Raw genomic sequence first — 7,675 nt, forward strand, 5'->3', positions numbered from 1 at the left:
CAGGGAGTCCGACCTAGAAGTCCTCGTCCTCCTCCCAGCCAAAGACCCGCTTCATCTCGGCCAGGAAGCCCCGGTAGTCGCAGAGGAGGGGGCTCCCCTTCTTGACGTAGGGAAGCACCCACTGCAGGGCGGGCCCCGTGAGGCGGGTGATGAGGAACGTCACCTTCAGGGCGTCGTTGGAGAACATCTTCTCGTCCACGAACATGTAGGAGCCCGTCTGCACGACGAACTCCGGGAGCCGGTCGGTGTCGCCGTCAAACAGCTCGGGAAAGGGGATCGGGTTTCTCCACCGACGCGCCTGCGGCCACCGGTGCCGCGACAGGAGGGCCTTCATCAGCTTCACCCGCTCTTCCATGGCGCCGTCTTGGCTGAGCTGGGATGTGAGCGGCTCAGCTGATTTGGTACCCAGGTCCCAGCAATTGCCTCTGCCTCTGTGAGGAGGCGGGCCTTACCCCGGAGAGAGAGCAGAGGTCAAGGGGAAAAGGAGGGGTGTGTAAGGGCGTGGCTAGTAGTGAGCCATTTGCGCCTGCGCAGTAGCACGATCCCATTTGTCCTTGGAAATGCGCATGCGCCATAGCGGTCCTGTCTTAAATCTGGAGTTCTGGACCTGTAAATCGCGACCCCTTAGTCGGTCGAATGACCATTTACAGGAGTCGCCCGTTTCATAACAGTAGCAAAATTATAGTTATGAAATAGCAACGAAAATAATGTTGTGGTTGGGGGGATCACCACCACACGAGGAACTGTATGAAAATGTTGAGGCTTTAGGAAGGTTGAGAACCGCTGTAAATTCTAATGAGGAGGAGTGTGTGTATTTGTAGTGTCTGGTAGATGCTTTGCTGTTAATTTGGCTTTCACAGGGGCTGGGTTCCGGATAGGAGCCTCAGGGACCTGTGCAAAGTTCAAGGGAGTAGCTGGATCTTCTTCCATTTGAAAATCTGAAGAGGGAGAAGCTCTCAAAGGGAAGATTTCCCCTGGCATGGGCCCCTATAGCTCTCTCTTCTGCCCTTCTGCATTTTCACATGAATCTTTGGCTTTGAAGCCAATTGAGTGAAGTTGTATTAAAACATTTTTATTCTTATTTTTAAGTCACCTAGAAATGTATTGGTCCCTCATGCCACAGATTTGGTTGCCTAGAACCTGAATGCAAACATTAATTACATTAAATATCGTTGCAAACATAATGAAGAGCAACATATTGATGTAATAATGTATCAAGACACCACGTTATGTAGAAAAAGGAACTCACTGCCCTGGAGTCCATTCTAACTCTCAGCAAACCTACTGAACATAATAGAATTGCCCCCTTAACTGTCTGAGGATGTACATTTTTAAGGGAGCAGGATGCACAAAGCCTCATGTCCCTCAGGCGGTTGTTGGGTTCTAATTGCTGAGCAGCGCAATCCATAGTGTACAATGCCACCAAGGAGGGATGAATGATAAGCTATCTCTTAAACTCAAAGCTCACTGCCATTGAGTTGATTGTAACTTAGAGAGACTATAGGACAATCTATGATCGTTCCTTTGGGTTTGCAAGGCTTTTAATCATTATGGGAACAGAGAGCCTCATTTTCCTTTACAGAGCAGTTGGTGGGTTTGAACTGCCAACCTTTCAGTTAGCAGCCAGGTCAATGAACCACCGAGCATCCCAAGATATCTTATTTTGTTCAGTTTCCTATAAATGCTACCCACAATTCACTGCCCCACTGCCCTTTCCATTGCATATTCATAAGGCAGCTTGCTTTCTCATGATCAGCAGGGAAGCAGGAATGGGTTGGCTGGCAAGACAGTCTTGTGTAAGTTGACATTATCTTTGGAGTGACATCCTCTGCTGGATGGTTAGATGGCAGTCATCAGTTAGATAGCAGTCATTTTGTAAAATGCCCCTCAATTTGGATTTGTCTGATATTTTCTCATGATTACAGTGAAACTGTTTTTCCATGTATATGACAGATCTGTCTATCATTTCAAGGTGTTCATAATTACCACATATTTTATTACTAATGATGTGTGCCTTGGTATCTTGGTTGCCATAGATACTTTGAATACAATAGCATCAGCTGGGACTTACCCCGCTGAGGTGCAGGGAGGGTGGTGTACATTTCTTTCTGCAGCCAGACAGACTTCAGTAAAAGGGTCTTACAAGTCCAACTCCAAGTGGTACATATTGTCACCAGAAATCTCAACATGCTTACCCTGAATCATGTCTATTTCTCAATAATAGAAAGTTTCCTGTTAACATGATTATATGGGTTTTCTCAAATTAATCTTCTTTTGCTCCCTTAACAAATTTGCACAAGATTACTGATTTATAACCTTACACATTTATAGGTTATAATTCTGTAGGTTGGAAGTCTGCTACCAGTGCCAGCAGACTAAAATTCTGGTATTGATAGGCTCTCTTCCTTTCCAAGGACTTTTATTGTAGGTGTTGTTTGCTGCCATTGGGTCGTTTCTGGCTCATAGTGAACCTATGTACACAGAACGAAACACTTCCTGGTTCTGTGCCATCTGCACCATTGGTCTTGTTTTCTAGTGCATTGTATTGCAGCCACTGGGTCAATCCATCTTGTCAAGGGTCTTCCTCTTTTTCAAGGCTCCTCTACTTTACCATGCATGATGTGTTTCTTCAGGGATTGGTCTCTCCTGATAATATGTCCAAAATATGTGAGATGAAGTCTCACGATCCTTATTATAAGGAAAATTCTGGCTATATTTATTCCCAGGCAGATCTGTTTGTTCTTTTGGTAGGTTATAGTATTTTCAGTATTCTTGGCCAGCGCCATAATTCAAAGGCATTGATTCTTCTTTGGTCTTCCTTATTCAATGTCCAACGTTCATATGCATATGAAGTGATTAAAAATTACCATGGTTTGGGCCAGGCGCAACTTAGTCCTCAAAGTGACGTTCTTGCTTTTCAACCCTTATAGAGTACTTGTGCAACAGATTTATCTAATGCAATGCATCCTTTGACCTCTCAACTGCTGCTTCCATGAAATCTTGGACAACTTTAATTTTTTTTCCAATTATCATGGTTCAGTTGTGAGACTTCTGGTCTTCTTTACATTGAGTTATAATCCGTACTGGAGGCTGCAATCCTTGATCTTCATCAGCAAGCGCTTCAAGTCCTCCTCACTTTCAGAAAGCAAGGTTTTTCATCTGCATATCGCAGGTTGTCAATACTTACTCCAATCCTGATACTGCATTCTTTTGCATGGTTTAAAGTCAAGAAAGGTGTGTAACAAGGTTGTATCCTCTTACTGTACTTATTTAATGTGAGCAAATCCTCAGAGAGGCTTGATTATATGAAGAAGAGTGTGATCTCTAGGGGAGAGTCCATTTCCTGCACCTTTGAGCTGCTGGCAGTATTCATTCCTTGGGGTTACAAAACGAAGGTACTCTTTTCTCATGATCGCGACTGTCAGGGCCTTTCCCAACTTTTAGAATCGTGACTATTTTCTTTCATAATCAGAGTCACTAACACCGAGTTTCATCTTTCTCCTATGGCATCCCTATCACCCACTCTTCCACCTCTTACTTCCATTTGAAAAACATCCGTGATTAGACAATCCAGAACAATCTCCCTACTTTAAGGTCAAATGATTAGTAAATGTAATCCCATCTGTAACTTTAATGTCCTCTTGTCATGGCATGTAACATCGTCTTTAGTTCAAGACGTTGGGATGCAGACACCCTTGAAGGATGATTTTTCTATCTACCATGTTCTTCTTTACTGTTATTAAAGTCCATTTATTTAAAAATACTGTGAATCAGGTGAAAGTTTTACCCAGCAGATCGTGCTTTACACACAACTATTTATGTCAGCATATGCATTGCAATCCCCTCAATGTACCATCTCTTATTCCACTTCCTTCCTGTGTTTCCTGTTGATTTTTAAACTCTCTTTTTACTGTGATTAAATATACAGGACTTATAATTTACCATTTCAAACACATTTTAGAATTTCTTTTATTCTCCTTGTTGAGAATATACACAGCAGAACAGATATCAATGCAAACATTTTTACTTTTACAATGCCTTGATACAGCTTATGTCTAGCCTTCATGGCTCCAGAAATGCTAGATTTCATGAGAATATGAATTTCCACCCCGTAGTTCTTCCCCCTATTGATCAGCTTCTTCTATAACATATTTGATCAAAATGTTCTGTAATGGTAGCTGGGCAACACCCCGTCCTTCTGGTCTCCTGGAAAAGGGTGCAGTTGGTCATGATGGCAATTAGCCACATATCCACATACTCCTCCTATTCCTGACTCCTTCCAGGTTACTCCAGATAAATAAAGACCCATTGTTGTAACTTGGATGGCCACATACTTTTAAGATCCAGGCACTACTAAATGAATTAGAAGGTAGAATCGAATTGCTAATCATGTTATTAGGCCAATTATAAAGCAAAAAGTGCACTAATAATATTATGTAACCCTCAATTTCCATAAAATTCCAGCATCCCAAGCATAAACTCTTTACCCACTAAGCAGTAATTCTTTTTCTCTTCTCCCCCAACTCCTGTAAGTTCTATTTTTTAGTTCTATATAAACCTACCTCTTGTAGATACCTCATATACTGGTCAGTGGAATCATACAATATTTGTCCTTTTGTATCTGACTTATTTACTTAGACAAATGTTTTCAAAGCTTATCCGAGTTGTAGCTTGCACCCGAGCGTCTTTTCTGTTTATGGCTAAATAATACAGTCAAAGGGAACTCTGGATGTCTAATAGGTTACAGGTTGTGTTTCTAACAACTAGGGCTGCAGTTGGAAACCGTCAGTAGATCCTAGGGAGAAAGATGAGTCTTTGTACTCCCATATCCATGTGACATTTCAGAAACCCCCGTGAGCAGGCCTACTCTATCCTATAGGGTTGTTATGAGTCAGAATCGCCTAATTGGCAGTGACTTTTTTGTTTGTTTCTTTCTTTTAATACAGTGAAGCCAGTGAGAGCTGGCAGTTGTTAGGACTGCTTTTTTGTTTTTGCTGATCATGCAAATTTTGCACCCTTGATGGGGTGTAGTCTTAGCACTTTTCTGCTGTTCCTTTAGTGAAAAATATTTTCATTTTCCTTTACCCGTTTTCTTTCTTCTTTTTTTTTTAACTTTCTTACATGTTACCATATTCCATTGGCTTATTTTTATTATTATTGATAAAACAAACTTGCATTACTGAGCTAAATTTCACTTAATGGTATATTTTCCTTGTAGCATATTCACATAGAATTCTAGAATTTATTTTTAAAATGAACTATTTGGATACAGAGCAATGTGGATGAATGCTACAGATATGGTAGCTACAAGAAATGAGGTGCAAAATAATGTATATTTTATTATTCCACTGTATTAATATCAAGAATAGGCAAAGTGAAAGGCTTATGGAATTCACAATAATGGTTATATTGGTGGGTGGGTAGTGGTCTGTGTAATGCAAAGTTTACATAAAGATATCTATGACAGTCCAAATATATTATCCAAAATGTTGCCATTAGCAATTGCTCCGCAGATGCCATGTGACTTAGTATCAGTATTTGTTTTGTTTTCCTTTAGTCGTTCTCTTAGGGTTTTAATTTGTAAGTCCCTAATTAATAACAATGTTTAATATTTTTGTGTGCCTGTTTATCATTCATGTTCTTTTTAGCACGGTCTTTGTTCAAATATTTTGCCCTTTTTAATGGAACTTTTAAAAATTATTGAATGCTGAGAGTTTTTACTCCTGTAAACAAATAAAGTCTCAGAAACAACCCACAGCGGCAATTCTACCCTGTCTTATTAGGGATTCTATGAATCAAAATCGGCACAGTAACGGAAATATGAAAGTCTGCAAAGGTTTTCACCTTTGTTTTCTTCTACCAATTATGGGAGCATGGACCAACTGGGCCAATTTTTGTATATGATGTGAGATTTGAATAAAAATTTAAATTGTGGTATATAGAAATCCAATTAGTTGAACAGCATGATTGAAAGGACTACCCTGTCACCATTGAATTCCTGTTGCTCAATGTAAAATCTCAGCTGCTACCTGTCACTGAATTCCTTGGGAAGCCATTGCCCCGCCCATCTAATTTCAATTCTACACCCTCCTTCTCTGACATCCTAGCCCTCCAGTATTGCTCATTCTCACTGGAAAAGAAATTCCCTTGGTGGGTGGAACACTGGAAGGGGTCTTGGCCCCGCCCTTGGGGCCTCCAGCTTCGCTCATTAAGCCACTTCTCTCACTACTGGAACCTCCCCTGGAGGCGTACACTTCCTGTGACGCCTGGGTACCAAATCAGCTGAGCCACTCACATCCCAGCTCAGCCAAGACGGCGCCATGGAAGAGCGGGTGAAGCTGATGAAGGCCCTCCTGTTGCGGCACCGGTGGCCGCAGGCGCGTCGGTGGAGAAACCCGATCCCCTTTCCCGAGCTGTTTGACGGCGACACCGACCGGCTCCCGGAGTTCGTCGTGCAGACGGGCTCCTACATGTTCGTGGACGAAAAGATGTTCTCCAACGACGCCCTGAAGGTGACGTTCCTCATCACCCGCCTCACGGGGCCCGCCCTGCAGTGGGTGCTTCCCTACGTCAAGAAGGGGAGCCCCCTCCTCTGCGACTACCGGGCCTTCCTGGCCGAGATGAAGCGCGTCTTTGGCTGGGAGGAGGACGAGGACTTCTAGGTCGGACTCCCTGGGCCCCGGATGAGGCGCCAGGGACGGTCCCCTGCGCGCCCCGGACCTGCGCCTTCCGCCCCCACCTGCCCGCCCCGCTCTCCGCCTGCTGCCCCTCCCGCGTAGTGCTTGCCTTTGTTCCGGAAATAGCGCCCCAGGTCCCCCCCGCTGCTGCTGCCACCACCCAGCCTGTGTCCAGAACCCCGGCTGCTGCCACCTTCTGGGCAGGCCCAGCCCAGCCCTCCCTGCGCAGCAGCTGCCTGCAGGGCTCCTGCCACACACTGGACTGACCAACACTGCGGGCCGTCCCCGGGCCCGATGACCAGGCCTGTGCCCTTCTGCCCAAAGACCCGCGCTGCCGCCATGGAGCCCCGCCATCCAGCTCGCCCAGGAGGGACCTGAGCCGGCCAAGGCTGCTGGACCATGGTTCAGACAGCTCGCCACTCCCCTGATGGGGCACCAGCCTTTCCCCTTCAAGGGGCTCCACCCCCTCCCCACCCTGGGACACCTGCCAGGTGGCCACCAGGGCCCTAAGACACCTGGCAGTCAAATCCAGCCACCTCTTTTCTCCTGGGCACCTGGTCCTTTCCCCCAGAATCCAGTTCCCCTTTGTATCTGCAGCTGCCTCTCAGATGGGAGATGTGTGCCTTTCCCTCAAAAAGATGATCCCAGCTCTCTGCCCGGCTCCTCAACACGCCCTGGACAAAAGCCTTTTTTTTTTTTTTAAATTTAACTTTCAATAAACTTCAGACACTAATTTAAAAGAACATTTAAGTCTCCATGACTAAGGCGCCACTCCCTCCCTGTTTCTGTACTGAGGGCTGGTCCTTGTCTTTTTTTCCCCCCTTTCCCATTTGATCCTGTGCTTTAATTTATTTATTTTTAATCATTTTATTAGGGGCTCATACAACTCTTATCACAATCCATACATACATCAATTGTGTAAAGCACATTTAAATATTCATTGCCCTGATCATTCTCAACACATTTGCTCTCCACTTAAGCCCCTGGCATCAGCTCAT

Source organism: Echinops telfairi, unplaced genomic scaffold, assembly GCF_000313985.2.
Source record: "Echinops telfairi isolate 266 unplaced genomic scaffold, ASM31398v2 ScPeMD7_20;HRSCAF=75, whole genome shotgun sequence".
In the NCBI taxonomy this organism is placed as follows: Eukaryota; Metazoa; Chordata; class Mammalia; order Afrosoricida; family Tenrecidae; genus Echinops; species Echinops telfairi.